The 16325-nt window shown below is 30.5% G+C and overlaps 1 long non-coding RNA gene across 1 annotated transcript in view; it reads right to left on the bottom strand.

Annotated features, from left to right (window-relative positions):
- Positions 1 to 14325, bottom strand: part of LOC123266131 — a 33318-nt gene extending 18993 nt beyond the window's left edge. Inside the window, exons 1-2 of the long non-coding RNA XR_006509711.1 lie at positions 13677 to 14325; positions 7512 to 7651 (exon numbers count right to left, since the gene is read on the bottom strand). This is a non-coding gene — a long non-coding RNA (uncharacterized LOC123266131). The remainder of the gene's footprint in view (positions 1 to 7511; positions 7652 to 13676) is intronic.
- Between the last annotated feature and the right edge of the window lie 2000 nt (positions 14326 to 16325).

The following is a 16325-nucleotide window of genomic DNA, read 5'->3' as shown; positions in this document are numbered from 1 at the left end:
AACGCAGTAGAATTATATACAATAACCACGGACACAGCATTAAAACAGTTAACATAGAAAGATTTATTTCTTTACAAGCCTTCAAAAATCGACACGTTTTTCAAGATTCCACTCGAGTAATTTATCAACAAACCAATCATCCATATCGCTGTTATTATTAATTCAATAATTTATGTAATTATCACTATTTCATCACCAAAATTGTAAACAAATCCACTCGTAAGTTTCAGACTTGGTTATGCGTGGTGGCGCTGAAGGCGTCGTGGATCGTGATAATCACGATCCGTTTCGCCGTAGTAATTACTTCCTTAAGGAAACGTTTCTTTATGATCGCAATACGTTTTGACATATTCACATACCATGGAAAGTTAATATAAGAATCCGAAGTATAGAGTATATCAAGTTATAATATTGTGAAAATGACAATACTGTTTTGAGCTAATCACAATACTACGTTCACGATCCACTGGATCGCTACAATAGCAATACTTTTTTCTCCGTGCACGAACGAATCAACCGATTTTGACCGGGCTTGCAGTGATCGGCGTGGTTTTTTGATCTTAAGAGCTGATTAGATTTTGGAATTGATCGGTAAAGCCATTTAAAAGTAATTTCAAAAAAACCACATTTCAAAAAATTTTTTTTTGTAGTTTTTTTAAGATTTCTCAAAATCTACTGGTCCAAATCGGTCCAAAGTGTATTCAAAATCTAAGTTTGGTCAAACCCTTTCGAATGGCGCCAACCGCGATGAAATCGGTCAAGCCGTTCAAAAGTTATAAAAGGGTTACACACACACACACACACAAACGCACGCACGCTCATACAGACACACGGACATCATCGCGAAAACATTCAGGGAAGCTTCCTAGGACCTCAAAACGTCGAGATCTGATGAAAACTCGATTTTCGAAAAACTGGGTAAAACCAATAACTGCCCGATTTTTGAAAATCTTCGATTTTCTTAGCGGGAAGTTAAAAATTATATATTGCCTCCATTAACTTTGAGTTAGGATAATCTGAGAGCGTTCGTAAGTTAATTAAAAAATATATTATGACACGCGTTGAGAGTATCAAAAATTTAATCAATCAAAAGATGAAATCTGAAGTGATTGTGAACGTATCAGTTATCTCAGCGAAGCTAGAGGTAATTGATGTTTTAAAAAGTAAAAAGTTTGAAAGCTATCATCGCTCGATCATCGTGTAAATAGGCCCGTCATCTCGAGAACCCTATCACCGCATCAGTGAATGGAAAATGGCGTACGAATACATATCTATCATCTCAGCTTCAGCTCGGCTCTCAACACAACACGTAAAATTTGTCAACGCGTACACGTACGAGCTAACCTTTGAGCACACGATCGACTGATTAGCTATGGGTGTTATAAGATAAAGAGAATGAAGCACAATACAGTAGAGGATAGACCGATATATAGATATATATTTATATAACATATAGTACAGAAAGACTGGGTAATATCGGTAGCTTGACAATGCTCAATGCTCCCCCATATTTCCCACGTCGTGAGTAGGGCACGTCGTCACAATGGAATTGTATGACAACCCCAAGTGACGAACAACTCAGACGCTTGCTCTACTCTGTCAGTGCATATTTATATATATATATATATATATATATAATGTTATATTATACGGATACGGACAAAACAATTTTACTTGTATGTATCGCTTGTAAATGACGACTCTACACTCTATGAATTTTTAAGCCCCCGACTCTGATACACTTGATCTATCCGATAAAACTCATAATCGTAAATGTACACAATTAATTTTTTATTTATCAAATAGAATTTCATTACAATACTCAAGTATTTCTAATAAAGGTAATATTAGTAATAAAAAAAAATATGCTGACTGCTGAATGTTGACTTTATAAAAAACCTCGAGTTTTGAAAGGAGCTATGCTTTCTAAAGAAAATCTTGAATTACATCGGGCTAATTTCAGGTAATGTCTAATCTACAATAAAAAGTCCCTGTTTGTAGATTTTTTTCTTGTTTACAGCCAGGGGGGTAATTTTCAAATAAAAGAATATAATTTTAAAAAATCGCTGGCTCTTTTACGCATAAAAAAATCTGTCAACGTTTCCCGGAAAGTCGTAACTCGTAACTGGAATTTTTTTTTTTTAGTAATGCGGATGCAGGAATGACATGTTGTTAAATTTAAATGCCTTGAATTAAAAAAATAAATTTTAAATTCGCGTCTCTATTGTGAGCTAAGCTGCACGCAAATATATGTGCCTGCTTATTAAAACTAATTATTGTTCTACTGACATTTTCCTGTCGTTGAACGTTAAGCGATAAAAAATGTTTTTATTGTCAATATATATATATATGAAAATTTTTACTAAAATAAATCACTGGTTGCCTTTTCAGAAAATATTGCAGAAAAAAAAATATTTTTTGCCCATAAAAAAAAAAATATTTTGCTTTTGTGGGTAATTATTAATTAATATCTATAATTTTAGGAAACAGTGGTTATTATTCCACGGCATTTATTTATCATTTTATTAACGACCTGCTATGCAGTCGGGGTCAAGGTAGGCATTTGCCGGAATACTGGGTTTTACGTTTAAATATTCTCGTGATCGGATAAAAAAATATTAGAACGACTTAATAAGTCACGATTGCTCGAGAGACGATTGCTTCAGCCGCACACTGTCTGCTGATGTCTGACCATTTGCATATACGATTATAGACTCAGCCTCAGCAGTACACAGCTGAATAAAAATTATAAATTCCCGCGCCAACAGGTCGCGCCGGATGATACGCCAAAAATGCAACGCTGCTTCTCCGTTTCTCTCCATCGTGAGATTGTTTCTTGCAATAAAACTATTATTAAATTAATAAATCGACGTTTAACTCTTCCATTAATAATATTTCATTTTGATAAATATCCACCATAATGGCTCTCAAACTTGGTCAACTCTTTTAACAGCTATGTAGCTTGAAACATTTTTGCACGCCTCATAAGCGAAGCGTTGAGGTTGTGCTCTACTCTTGACATTTCAAAAAAAGCAGTTTTCTCGAAACTGAAATTGATTTTTTGTTATTTATATCGCACTTACAGATTAATATGAGTACAAGTATATCAATTCAAATAATTTGTCAGGCACATAAAATATATTTCAATAACAATTTTTTTGTTTAACACACTGATAGAAGGATTTCTTAGCATTTAAGAAGATTTCTTTGTATTTAAGAAATCATTTCTTAAACATCATTTCTTAGCATTTAAAAAATATTTCTTTGTATTTAAGAAATATTTCTTTGTATTTAAGAAATATTTCTTAGTATTTATATTTCTTAATATTTAAGAAATATTTCTTTGTATTTAAGAAATATTTTTTAAATATTAAAAAATGATGTTTAAGAAATGATTTCTTAAATACAAAGAAATCTTCTTAAATGCTAAGAAATCCTTCTATCAGTGCATAGTAAATAATAACATTAAACATAATCTTTTCTGGACGTCCGTGTATGGATGGGTGTATGTGGCAGGGAAATTGGTCGAAAAAATGATCGTACCGGAATAATTTTTTTTTTTTATTATCTAAAATAATACATGACAGACTTTTTCAATTAATATAAGCGTTCAATTCACTGTCGTTAAATTATTATTTATAAAAAACTAATATATGACTGTGGATTTTTTGTATATCAATCTATACATTTTATTATAGTATTTTTTTCCTCACTTCAGAGTTGTGGCGCCACTAAACGACAGCAGAGTTTTCTGTTTTTTTATTATTTTGCTTCTTATATTTTATTTTAATCAATTTTATTGTGAAAAATGAGATAATGAGGCGTGCACTTTTGGATTTTGCAAACTTTTTATTTTTGCAGTCAAACATAATTTAAAAAAAACGTTAAAATATTACAGTATGATTAAAAAATAAAACCACAAATTCGAGTCATATTACAACGTACAAGGTAGGGAATAATTGATAATTCATATAGTAGTATATAATTTATAGTAATCGCGACACGATAACAAATATAAAATTTAAACCACAAAATAACAACAATAATATGTCGGTAATATGTGATTGCGTGTGTTCTAAACAGTGCAACCAATCGTGTACCAGGTTGTTTCTTTACCTCACATGTTTATGTATAAATGTATATATATATATATGGATGCAATAATATCATAAAAGATTGCTCGCTGTCATTGCGAATTATAACCCACGGTTTGTGAATCTAGTAAATATCTAGCCGCATATATTTTTGTAATATGTATCCGCCGGAACAATATTAATTCTTGTGACTTTCCATACTTATTAAATTAATAGTTATAGTTATAATATTTAATACATATCTATTAAATATATATTTATTACAATAACAATTTAGTATAATTTATAAATTCAGTAGTTCAGTACATCCTCAAAGTTACGAATTATTTTTATTTCGCAACTGCTTCTTGGATCAAGTAACCATTTAAAAAGAAAAATTACGAGAGGTTAAGGCACTTGATATAAAAATGTTTTAATGGTGAATGTATACCTATAGAATAGAGAAATAAAATTTAATAACAAATAATTAAACCACTTGATTTTTATTGCACGAGGTTGTTATGAGTTAATGATCGCGTCGAATAAGTGGGTATTAATTTTTCTAGAGTAGCTTGTTATTTTTAAATTTATTATTTTAACTGTGTGTATGCCTACTCGGAGGATATGGATATTATTTGTGCCAAGGGTATGAGATCTGAATAACAAAACACAGGAGCCAGCGCGATTAAAATACTGCAAAAGAGCAAGAATTGCGGGAAGAAGCTTATGGAGTTAATAGTTGTGATACCCGGAATAAAATATTGTTTTATAACGTATTAGATACAAAAATATATTGGATACACGCGATGGATGTATGACGGTTTTTTTATTGTGATGTATATGTATATTAAGGAAGTCTATAGCCAGTACATGCATTGAAGACAGGAATAGTCGGTATATTTTTGGATTCCGCGGTATTGAATCCAAGCGTGATGCTCGGCTTGATTTATATGATAGAGTATAAATTATATACATGAACTTATGCGCGCATTTATATGTAAATATATATGTATTATATGAGTGTATATACTTGAGTTGTCGCGAATCAATGTTGGATCCGAATGTAGTTGCATATTACAGTTTATATTTAATAACGTTCATATATTATATATTATTTTGATAATATATTTATTATGTTATATGAGTTTTTGTGTTGTAACTAGATGTTAGATTTAAATAATTAATTTTCATATTCTATTACGCCAATAATGATGTAATAAAGATATTTGTTCAATCGATTTTTTATTGTTAGCAGTTGAGTATTCTTGGGCAAAAATAATTTTTGCTTTCTGAAGAAATATAATTTTGATTAGTTTTTCAGTCCTTAAAAAATATTTCTTAGTATTTAAAAAGATTTATTAATATTTAAAAATGAATATCAGATCTATTAAATACAAACAAATCATTTTAAATACGAAGAAATAATTGTTTAATACTAAAAAGTGGTCTTTAATAAAAATAATTTGTTAACTATTAACAAATATTTTTTGTTACAAATAAATCCTTCTATCAGTGTAATGTTAAAAAGTGTATTGTAATTTTTTTTTCGAATCAATATTTCTTCTGATAGTATTTCATTTATTTTATCAACATAATGCATGTGGATAGAGACGAGGTATTAACTGGTAGAGCCAAAAATTAATTAGGAAGATCTAGGTTCGATTCCTGGCTTAGATCGACCTCAATTATTTTAAATAATCTTTATTTTCACTTAGTAAACTTTAATCTTAAATTAAATGTAATTAAAAATTAATATTAATTTTTGGAAAAAAAAATCATCTTACCAAGAAATGAAAAATCAACATTAAAAATTATAATTCAATTTTATTCATGTAAAAATTAGAAACTTAAAAATTGAAATATTTTTAGAGAATTTAAAAATTATACTTATTTGTTTTAATTCAATATTTTTTACTTTGATTAAATAAATATTTACCGATCAAATAATACTGGTCAATTAAATTCCAAGCAATGATTAATTAAAAAAAAAAAATAGTTAATAAATAAAATTTTTATACATTTTTAAGACTCTATAAAAGTAAATTACTATTATTAAAATAAAAATTAATTGAATTTTATAAAACCAAGCCCGAAGTCATCTAGAAAACGAAAGACGGTTAATTAAATTTTCACTAGCGTTTACGACAAATTAAAAAGTTCAAAATCGATGGTCTCAGCCATAACAGCGAGTATTGCAACAGGTAGAGACGTAAGACGTAAAAATCCATGTCAACTGGACCGCAGATCTACGATCGTATACCACCGGGGTCCAGGGACCAAGGAAGATTGTGACCAGAGCGGCGAGATCAAAAGCATCGAGAGCGGTTCGTGCGGGTCCATCATAAGCTTTCATGAGCATTCGGTCTCGGTTCGGATCGAAACGTGACGCGGGCGAGGCGATTTATTTGCCATTGCCGCTCCTCATTTTATCGAGACGTGCGCCGCCGACATCGCGATCATGTTCAACATTAATATATATATAAAATCCAATGACGACTCTTTTACATCCGTATACATTTTCATCTTCAATCTCTTCAAACACATACATTCATTTTCATTTTTAATATTCAAATTCAATCATTAAATCACAGTAATCGAACGCTATTTTATAAATTTCACTCACTTATTCAATAATTATTATATTCATGAATATAAAGATAAAAAAAAACACGCGGAAGGGCAAGTTGATTAAATTTTCTTAATCTTCATCAAACAAATAAAATTGCTTGATTTTATTCTTCATCATCGCTGTACCTCAGAATAAATTTTATATTTTTATTTTTCATGGTAACATAATGGGCATCGCTTTAATATTATTTGACCCGAGCGTACCAACCCTTGAATTTAAGATCCTGAGGCACAATCCTTGTCATCACGACGATGACAAAGATATTTACTCTTTTATCTTTTGTAGACCGATGCTCAAGCTCTCATCCTCTTTTCTCCGCCTATCCACGCGACTCTCCGGCACCGCGAACCGCAAGAGCTCTGTAATTCACGTGATGAGGCCGCGCGCGACACTCAAGAGACAAAATGCCTCTTATATTATTCGAATTGAGATTAAATATTTTATCTTACTTCCCCTCTCTTGTTTTTCTCTTCTTACTTGTTCTCGCAAACTCAATATTGAATTTTATTATTATTATCATTTTTATAGAATCAAAGTTTATTCTAATTATTTATTGACAATATATAATGTCATTTATCTATTTATTTATTAATTTATAAAATTTATAGCAATGATAAATAAAAAAAATATTTTATTACAACAAAAGTTGAAGTATCTTGAGCTTACTGTTAGACTAAATCGGGCGGTGCTGCCACCTGGGCCTCAGAAAGAAACTACTCTAGCTTAATCGACGATTAAATAGTAATATTTCGCGGTTAAGCTGCGGTACATAGCGAAAAAGAACTTTGATGCTGTAAAAAAAAAATTACCTGAGTTCCCGTTGACGTGGGGGTGGGCAATTGCGTCGGGAATGTTAATGATCGAAGGAAGAAAGAGCTGTCGGTGGTCCAGCGAACTAAAATTGTATCTTATTCCACGCAGAAGGAAAAAGAACGTTCTTTATCTTTTTCTAAAAATAAAAAATATAAAAATAAAAATAAGAAAACACTTTTTTTATAATACCAAATAAATTAATATTTTAGCTTGTATATAACAATACTGAAACTTAAACACAAATTTAATCGTGTATACCTTGATGCAACAAATAAATAATTGACGCTATTATTACAATGGGTGTTGAAAAGTGAACCGCAAATCGTGTCGACGTTAATCGAGATTCGATTTATCGCTTATCCAGAGGAATTTAGCGAGCTGAGGAACTCGAAGATGAGGTTACGGAAAAAATAAATAACTTAAGTTAGAAGGAGACTGAGGAAAAGGTAGATGATGGAATGGTGGACGGTGGACGGTGGGGGTGGAGATAAAAATCAGTAGATTTACGGCGAAGAAAAAATATTGTTGAACTGACCAAAAAAAAATTGTTTTTTCGGCGCGTTAACGAGGATCGTTTTAACGACGATTAACCCTCACCCTGAATGACCTGAGGATGGTTGAGTGTTTGCGGGTCTTGGTCGGAAATTGGTAAGAGCAACGAACCAATTTCCGTAGATTGGCCTTTTTTTTACGGATACAACTTACACTCTAAAACCCACACTGATGTACTGTAACGTCGTGAGAGTGTAGTATATAGTATATAGAAATAAAATAAAATAAAAAAATAAAAGTAGAGTCTGTTGCTATCGCCATCACACTGCTGAGAAAGACGAAAGAAAAAAAATTCTTTTTTGGTCATCTATATACTATATACTATACACTGGCGAGAGAGAAATAAAATAACAAGCAGGCGATATTGAACCGGAGCCCCGTCGCGTCGCTTACCCCAAATTGTGTAAATTTGCCGGGTAACTATTTATCTTTATGGCCCGGTCAGCATCAACCGACGACGAAACCATCACCAGAAATTCCCAAAAGACGTTAAAAGACTTTTCGCGGACTCTTAGGAATAAACTCGAGTAATCCTGACCACTTTTATACTTTTTTTTCTTTCCTTTCTGTAATTTTTATCCTCTACCTCCATGAACGGATTCACAGAAAAAAATGAAACTTGAATTCGCAATGATTCCTGGAGCTGCTAAAAGAGGCTGTAAAACCTTGCCCAATTTTTTTTTAACGATAATAGTTACCGTTTTTCATAATTCACCTCTTTGGGGCCGAAATTCTCGAGTTTACCGCGACTATGGGATCCAACGTCTAATCCAAATTCCAAATGTTTAAGTTATTTTTACTTATTCATCAATAATGCATTAGATGCATTTAATTAAAGTTTTAAATTATCGGAGGATTTTATCTGCTTTTCTTAATAGACTGATTTTACGGCTCTTCAATTTGTTCCACGCGTACATGTACATTCACAAAGTGTAGGTTGAAAGCCACGTGGCGAATTTGTCTGAAAAATTTGGACAATACCAAAGTATTTGGGTCCTTGATGAATCTGAGGGTGGGACTCGATTTGGATTTATAGGGTTCACATCAAATTCCGAGTAGCTTACCCTCCAAGTAGGATTCCCTACGGATGTATTAGTTTTATGGTCAATCCGTGCTCTGATGAGAAACGGAAATGGACTACTGTTGTTTTTTGAACTACTCTCACTCTTAGTAAAGCAACCTCTATTCAATGTTCGATTCTCACTTATTTATTTATTTTTTGATTTTTAGAATCCGATAGCAAAACTAGTCATCAAATATTATACAATAAAACAAATAAATAATTTTACAATGTAATCAAACTTTTAATCGATAAATATGTAACAGAATACACAATACAATGTTGCACATTCGTGATTATAAAAAATAAATTAAATTGCGCTGAAGGTTATGATATAATATTATTATACAATACAATATAAAATCACGGACAGTCCCTTAAAAGAAAAATAATAATAAACTTTGGTGCAAATTTTGAAGAAAAATTAAAAATTATTGTACTAATGAATGAAAAACTTATTTGAGTATTTTATTGAAGATTAACCAAGAACTTTGGATTTCATAAGCCAAATTTGGGGTGAGAGGTCAGATGCATGGAAGAATAAAAGACAAGCACATGGAACAAGAACCAAGTTTAAGCCCCTCGAGTTTAGTTACACTGAGAGGCTGGTATATAGTTCTGGTATAATAATATATGGTGTGTAGCAAGTATATGGTATAGAGTACCGACTATACCAGACTAGATGGCCGGGGTTCCAGGGAAACCCTTCGGGTATCTTTGAGTATCGGAACGAATGATATTTATCGAGCAGGAAAATCAGCAGTCAACTAGAATCCCAAGGGTGGTCTTTACGTCTCTGACCCATCGTCTATCGATAAATAATACCCTCCGGCTGGCCATAAAGTGAAAATCATACCAAATACCAGAATCTCTATAAATATTTTTCGATATTATTATTCATACTTGTAGATATTTCCTTGTATATTTTATTTTATTATATATAAATGTCAATATAATACGAATAAAAATATTATTTAATAATGTATAGACTCTTTTAACTGTTAATATTCTTATTCTTAAAATAAATTGATATATAATAGCTCAGAATTTAATTTAAAGAAGATTAACTGGATTGCTGGGTAATTTATGTCATTTAAAGTCTTTTAAGTCTCGAAATTCCTCGGGGCAAAGTGAAATTTAAAAATACGTCGACATCTGAGAAAATAACAATAATTTTGGCATAATCGTCCTCAAAAAGAATGAGGAGTATAATAATAATAATACGTAAAATACAGTAGAGCAGTTCGTGAAGAGGACGAGAAACCTTATGGTTTCCCATGAATTGGATATCACCCGATGCAACGTATAACGATATATATATATATATATATATGTTATCCCGTGAAATTCTAAGTAAGCAGGATCTGGCTCTGAATGAGAAGCTGAGACTGCCAGAGCCATTAGCGCTGTCCTAAATATTCTCGAATGAATGAATGGTCTTAGTCTGGCAGTCTCTTCACTGGAACTTTTTACAGGTTGCACCCTGCTGGGCTGCAGCCGCGGGCTATTTTACACAGGTTGTTACACAGAGGACCGATCTATCGACATCCGATACTAATTGCCCCAGTTAGGCTTCTCAGGTGTCTTTTATTGCCCTTTATATTTTCTTATAGCGAATAGTAAACCTTTTGACGCACGTATATACTTTTCTTCTCATGCTAGGCTTCTATTTCATTTTTCGATCCAGCCAATTATCACTCCAGAGTTACAAAGGAATACCTGTTTGATATCTGATAGTCTTACCCCATTTTATACTTTTTTTACGCTCGATTTACTCGATTTATCTGACGACCCAATAAAAAATTTCTTATTTTAGATCTTCCATATCAAGTTTATCTTTTTTTAAATTATTTTATGTAATATCATCGACCATAAAAAATATATCTTTACATCGAACTTTACTGTATGAGAAATTTTAAAAATGTATTATCCAGTTGAAGGTAAAAAATATCAAATCTCTAATAAATAAAGTGATAAATTATGATTGAAAAAAAAAGATGTTGATATTTAATAAAATTCAATATAAAATATATACTCTATAAATATATAATGAAGTAGCCTATAAATAATATACTTACAAGACAGCATCAAATATTAAACATATATAGAGTGTAGTGATTCAGTTTTATGACTTGATAATTTACATTGCAGTGAAAAAACAGCTATAAAATAATTATCACATTTATAACGCATCATGCAATTATTGACAGACTATATTCTGTTAAATAATTTATAAAAAAAAAAAAGAGCCTTATACTTATAGTTAGTATGTATTCAATTACACGGAAAAAGAACAGTTTCATTTTTACAGTTTGTAATGGATATATTTTAATAATTTGTTGCCCCTAGTAAAAAATTGCAAAAAATTATACTTTTAAAATATAATTTTGACAAACAAAAATCACAATTTCAAACAAAATTTTAATGAAATAAAATTCTTTACTGTTAAAAAAAATAAGTAATTTCCGACCAAAATTTATTGGAAATTAATTTTTATGACAATATTATACTTTTTAAATTCTATGTTAGAACATAAATTTATTAAAAAAATTTCCATAAACGAACGTTTCATATTTTTACAAACTATGTAAAAATACAAAAGACAGGTTTAATTAAAAATCTCATTTTATCTACTAGAATTTTGCAAATGAGTATTAAGGTTACAAAAATTTTCTTCAATAAATTGCAGTAAAATTCTTTAATTATATTGATAATTTTTTTATAAATTTATTCTACTAGACTTTAATTATTTTTATAAAATCAAATTTTTTAATTTAACGTATTGTTATCTTTTAATCCTACCATAACGTTGTTAAATATATAACAAAATCATTTTTAAATCATATATTAACTTATTGAATAGATTTAAAAAAAATTTTGTGTATTAAATTATTAATGACTCCAATTCTAGTATCCAGATAATTTTGAGAAAAAAACATTAACCATTAAGATTGACGCCTCACTCATTCGCTAATAAGTATTCGGGATATAAAAAAGATTTAATAGCTGTGAGCTCTGAAAAAAATGATTAAAAGAGCCATAACAAGGGAAGTTAATAACCGCGCAATTCACACTTCTCGAAACAATTATGTGTAGTGTGTCGTGTGTGAGACATTCCAAGTCAAGCATATATATCAGCCCGAGTAAGTATTTAAGAGTAAGAGTAAGGATATACCATAAATACTCGAGCAAACCACTATATCTCTTTCGTTTTGGTTACCGCCCAAAGCACATGCTCTCGCAAAACTAAGCAGAGGCGATCCAGTCCTGGAAAAAGACACAACTCTGATACTAAACTGTGAACCCATCGCTAGTTACCAAAAGCAATCATTCCTTTCTCCCTTCACTTTTTCTTTCTCTCTTTCTCTATTCCGTTACACCCTTCATCAGTATCTTCTCGACGTCGCTACTCCCGATTGTCTCACACTAAAAGCATCCCTCTTTAGTCTCGGAATCATTATAAACCAAAATTCCCCGTATTCTCTTGTTTCCAAGCTAAAGCGTAACTGTAACTGGTTTATCTCAATAAATTTTTTTAGTCAAAAATAAATTTCTCGATATGACACTGTGACCTTTTGATCGTCTGTCACCAAACGTAACGCCTTACTCTGGTACTTTAAAAACTATTTATCTTTTTTTAAAAATATAAATAAAATAAGTCCCTAATTCTCTGCTTGCAGCTATGATATCAGTCTTTTATCAATTTCAAAGACTTTGTAGATCAGTAAAATAAAATCGATTTGGCCATAAACAATTTTATTAATGTGATACATAATCTGTAAAATTTCCACCTTTGTTTAATCACCGAAAATTGCTAAAAAAAAATTTATAAAAGTCTGAAGAAAATAGTAATTTGTCAGTTTTTCACTTGTCACTCACATACGGTTTAATTTAATGATAAAAAAAAAAAACTTATCAACCAAAAAGTTAGGAATAATTTTCCACAAATTATAAAAAATTGATAAATTGTCAAAAATGAAAATAAAGTGATTAAAATCATCTAATAATTAATAATACAAAAATACATTATACGGTTAATAAATTTGTTGAATATTAAGAGAAATAAAAAAATATATTTTCTGAACTTTGGGACAGAAAATTCAAATTTTTTTTTACAATTATATTTATCAATCTTTTACCTAAAAATTTTATCAATAGATTATATCGTTAAAAATAACCCACGCTTGCAGTTTGATCCATTGAAAGTCAGATTCAAATTTAGACATTATTTCTCATGAATGGATTTTATAGTTACAGTCACAGTTAGTTACCTATGAACATTTGACTCTAACGCTATTAAATTTTGAACTGCACAACAGGACATTCTGCTCAAGTTATGTCAGAAATAATTTATTGGTGTTTTATATTTACGATAAACGTGAGTTGTAACTTCAACCGTAAGAAATAGTGTTATTTAGTACACTATAGACTAAGACACGATAGGTAAAGGTATAGATATAAATATCTACCTTGATAGATTAGTGTATGGTGCATAGTATGTGTTGTAATGTGTGCTATAAATGGTAGACAAAGAAAACAAACTATTTACTTGGCAAATGTACAATCCATCAATTATGTTTAAGCTAAATTCCTTAAAGGGCCATAAAGCGCAGATGGACCAGAAAGAATAAGCACAAACTTCCTTCTGAACATTGGGTTCGCCATAAAACAAACTAACCGCCGACAAAATCTCAGCATTGCTTGTACCCTCTCTCTTTCTTTTTTATTTTTATTTTTTTCACTTTTATTCTTCTCAGGGCGTGTTACGAGCCCAGACTTTATCGCCTCGTGAACTCGTAACTCTTGTACACAGTTTTACGAACGAATTGTCGTCGATGAGTAAATAGAGTTTGTGTTGCTCGTTTTTCGTTGGTTTGTATCACTCATTTTCGTCTTGCAAAAACACTTTGCTTTTATTTTTATTACTCGTATATTTTTAATCAACTGAAAAAGTAACTGACTTTTATTTGCATTTTTATTATTGGTTATTTTATTTATTTTTTTTTTTTTTTTTTGTAAAAAAATTTTCACGACACTTTGTGACTCTGTCTTGGACGACTAAAAAGTAATTTGTCATCGTGCGGCATTGTGGTCGCGCCTCTTAGACGCAAAAAAATGCCATGATAGAATGAATTCCTTCAATTCCTTTGACGCGGTAGCGCTCCAAAGAATTATCCACAATCGAGATCCACTACATAACACTAGACTAGACTACAAAGTAAGAGGTAGAGGTGGTAACTACAAAAACGATCTAAAGCACACCGATATCATTGTTACCTCGCGGTCTGTATACGACGCTTTGATTTATGTATTCCTTTTTTGTGCAACAATGCTAACACAGCCCCCGAATAAAATTTAAAACCCTGGGCAAATGAAAGAGGATGACTTTACAAGGGTGTTATACACTATTAAATCCAGTAGCTTTACCCTGTAATATATATTTCTCAAAAACCCCCGTTTTATTAGTATAATACATATAATATGTATATAGATCGCTGGATACACAAGAGATTAGGCACCACAACTCGAGCATCTGCTAATATTTGTCTTCTATTATCTCCTAACTACATAAATAAGTCTTTATAGCGCATATTCTATTTAATTATCTTTCATTAATCTTTTTATACTTGACCAAAATTATAAATGATAATAAATTATGTGATTTTATAGAACGTATTATATATAATAAACCAGCGTGACATGTAATAAAAATTAATAACAGAGGGTCGAAAATTTTTTAGATCAAAATGCCATTTTGAGAAATTATGAAGAATTTTAACTTAAATTCGGTAAAAAAAAATTAGAAAAACGGTTGACCCTGAAGGCCATCCCTGCAACTTCCCGCTAATTCCATACCTAGGCGCTTAAAATTGCACTTATGACGTTTTTGAGCTCTTCGAGCTCAAAAGTCTTATCAAAATACGATGAAACACGATTTTTCTAATTTTCAAACTGCTGTAACTTTTTAATAAATCAACCGATTTTCACACGGTACCCGGGTCGAAAAATTTAAACTGATTTTAAGCTAAATGATTTGCATTTGAACTTATTGATCTGTATTTGATCTTTTAAAAACATTTTCATCTGTATTTGATCTACTATTGAAATTATTTTTGATCTGTTTTAAGTCTAAATAACTTTTTAGTAAAATGATTGAGCAACTATGAATATTTTATGCTGTTTCTAATCTAATGAGACTAAAAAGTTTTAAAAGTTTGATCGGTTTTTAGTCTAGTTAATTTATAGATGGACTTTATGTATTGTTTTCAAATTCAATATGAAATCTTATACTGTTTTTGTTCTACAATTTTCACTCTAAATGTTCGAAGGCCAAAAGTCGACTAAGATAGTGACTTATAATTTTTTGGACTCAAAAGTATCTCATCAAAAATTATGTCGCATTTATTTGAAAAAATAAATTAATTTAAAATATATTCATGCGCTCTCTTGTTTTATGAACTGAACGTCGATTATAACCTTACATCTGTCATATTTATTTGTCATAGCTTAACATTTCATGGATTATAAAAGTTTTGTAACTGCGAATATTAGTTGCAGTGATAACTAATAAATTTGTATTAACATACGTATATAAAATAGTTCTCATCGTTTGATTATGGATCTAAATCTAGAGTTTTCTAATTATCAATATTAAACACAATGTGAATACATCGACAAGATTAAAATGTTGACAATATGATAAGATTAATATTAAATTTTATACTTTCACGCATCATTTAATGAGCGGTATTCACTATTTGGTAGTGCAAAGTATACCGTTTGGTATACATTGCACTACAAAATAGAGAATAGTCACTATTTCAATTTCAGAGAATGAAAAGCTGTGCCCTGTAGAGGATCTTCGAGGACATGAAAAAAATAATAATAAATAAATATATTATTATTATTTTTTTTATTATCATTATTATCTAATTCGTAAAAGGTCTGTTTTTGATCTACAGGCGATCAAAAACCGACTAAAAATTGTGGAACGTTTTGGTCTGTTTTTGACCTTGATGCGATCAAAACCAGTTAAATGATTGTGACAAAAAAAAATCTGATTTTGGTCTTGAAACAATAGAAAACAATTTTATTATAACATCAAAAATGATCTGAAATTGGTCTGAATTGAAAAAAAAATTAATTTGAATCAAGAGAAAAATTCTTAAACCAAGAAATTAATTTTGAAAAGCTTCAT

The sequence above is a fragment of the Cotesia glomerata genome, linkage group LG1 (genome assembly GCF_020080835.1).
Source record: "Cotesia glomerata isolate CgM1 linkage group LG1, MPM_Cglom_v2.3, whole genome shotgun sequence".
Lineage (NCBI taxonomy): Eukaryota > Metazoa > Arthropoda > Insecta > Hymenoptera > Braconidae > Cotesia > Cotesia glomerata.
Note: the sequence above shows the minus strand (reverse complement) of the source record. Positions and strands in the feature narration are given on the sequence as shown.